General features: G+C 45.5%; 1 protein-coding gene across 3 annotated transcripts in view; it reads right to left on the bottom strand.

Annotated features, from left to right (window-relative positions):
* Positions 1–2219, bottom strand: part of ZNF821 (zinc finger protein 821) — a 38562-nt gene extending 36343 nt beyond the window's left edge. For 2 of the 3 annotated variants that reach the window (XM_006755799.2, XM_006755801.2), the window contains exon 1: positions 2035–2219. The gene's annotated coding sequence lies outside the window, so the exon portion shown is untranslated. Of the gene's footprint in view, positions 1–637; positions 726–2034 lie in introns of all 3 variants that reach the window. The other variant, XM_006755800.2, reaches the window with a different exon arrangement.
* Positions 2220–2235: the final 16 nt, after the last annotated feature.

Here is a 2235-nt window from a genome sequence, read left to right on the forward strand (position 1 = left end):
CCGCCTCCTGCACACCTCCCACTGGGGATGTGCCCGCAACCCAGGCACATGCCCTTGACCGGAATCGAACCTGGGACCTTTCAGTCCGCAGGTCAAAGATCCATCCACTGAGCCAAACCGGCCTCGGCAAAAGTTAGTAACTTTAGTGCCTCTTCTCAGTCCAGCCTCTACGTAGCAGAGATCGGTGGGAGAAACGACGAGAAAAGCTCCTCAAGTTAGCATGCTGCAGACATGCACCCGTTTCCCTGAAACAGGAGGGAACAGACATGTAAGCCCGGAGGTTCCTGGTTAGTTCTAAGACTTCCCCAGCAGTAAGTGTTGTTAGAGAGTCTGAAGTGAGTTAGTGTTGGAAGCTGTGAAATTTTCTTTGAAAGATAAAGTGAAGAAACAGACTGATTAAAAAGAACTAGATTTCTTTTCCTGCCAAAGACAAGAATATGGATCTGGTTACTCTAAGTTTTCTTTCAGTTCCTGCCTTCTCAAAGTAAATGCACAGTGAATGAGCAAAGATAAAATAGTAGCTTTTGCCTTAAGAGGCATTATGAGAGCCTACTCCTAGCTATACTCTGCACTCCAGAACTCCTCTATGTAGCTAGAAAGGGCCTCAGACCTGTAATCAGATCCTGCCTCCCCTTACCAAAAGAAGAAAGAAACCGCAAATGGCAAAGACAGGCCTCCACAGGAAGTGGCAAAGGAAGCACCTTTCAGGCAGTCTTCTATCATATCTGCATATCAAACACAGTTCTTTTTCAGACCTTTAATTAAAAACCAAAAACAAACAAACAAACAAAAACAAAACTCCAAGTATACATAAAAGTCAATTTTAACTATTTAGAGCAGCGGTCGCCAACCTTTCGGACCTCACGGACCACCGGTTTGCGACCACTGATTTAGAGGGCAGTGTGCTGAGGGCTAATGTTAATGGTATATGTCCTCCATTCTAAGTTTTGTGTAGATCATTTCTTTCTAATCCAGTAGTTATTTTATTCATGAAAGCAGTGAATGAATTTTACACTTTGGGTAATATGCACTTTTCCTGTTAAGTCTATGGAATCGGAAAGCAGAAAGCTGAATGAAATGCAGGTTGTCTCTCGTTTTTTGTTCTAAAATTTGCAGAGCTACACCTACTCTATTGTAGAAGGAAAATATGAAATCTTAACGAATCTTTAAATTTTCTCTCCATCAAGATCAGAAATTGAAACTGTGAGATAAAGGCAATATTAAAGATCCTTCTGAAGGAAGACCAAATAACTTGAGCCGGGCTCTATTCCGATCATCTTGGTGAGGCAATAGTTCAATACTAAAGCTACAAGTCGGCCACAGATGAGCATCTGCTGAGCATCTGCGTAGATACATTGGCAATGTCCACTACATCTCATAGTCCTCCTAGTGGCCAAATGGGGAACTGACCAGATGGTACCCAAAGGAACTTCACACCTGAGGGATTTTCAGGGAAAATTAAGCAAATGCTCTCCCTCAAAAAAAGAGAAAGCCTGTAGGGCAGCGAACTCTTGCAAATAAATAAATAGATGGCACTGAGAGTGCATTCTTAACCACACAAGATCTCAGGGTTTTGTAGGCATGAAACGGTAATAAAATCCATAGACACGCTGGCCCTAAAGGTCACTCATTCAATGTTACTTTTAACACACTGCCTCAGTCCCCAAGCCCGAATCTGAAACCAACACACACACACAAAAAAAAATGTAAACGGAGAACTGCCTGAACATCACCATCTCCAAGGAAACCGGGGTAGGAAGAAAGGTAAACTGGTGAGATGCAAATCTACAAGGGAGTCTATGTAAAAAAGGCAGGCAGCTTTGTCTGTCTGTAGAACGAGGTTCAAAGTCCTTGGGAGGGGAGTGTGTGTGTGTGTGGGGGGGGGGGACAACGTCTCCCCTGAACACTGTTCCTGCTCTCCCACAAGTGTTAGGTTGCAGCTTCCAGGACACACCACGGACTTGAGCAAAGAAAAAAAACAAAAACAAAAACGGGTGAAAGCCAAGCTTTAAGGAAAGAGGGGTGCACTCCCACCTCCAGCTCTGGTGCGGTTCCCACGGAGGAAAGTACACTCGTCTGAATCGCAGCGATCTGTATCTGCCAAAAAGGAGAGCACGAGAAAGCCGATCGCGTCGCCGCCTCACTTGGGTTCGGTGCGGGGCGGGTGCGCCATCCGCCGAGAGGGTCCCCCTGGCTTCTTGCAGTTGGAGCCGGGCGGACTCCCGCAGACAGCAC

Source organism: Myotis davidii, unplaced genomic scaffold (genome assembly GCF_000327345.1).
Source record: "Myotis davidii unplaced genomic scaffold, ASM32734v1 scaffold453, whole genome shotgun sequence".
Classification (NCBI taxonomy): Eukaryota; Metazoa; Chordata; class Mammalia; order Chiroptera; family Vespertilionidae; genus Myotis; species Myotis davidii.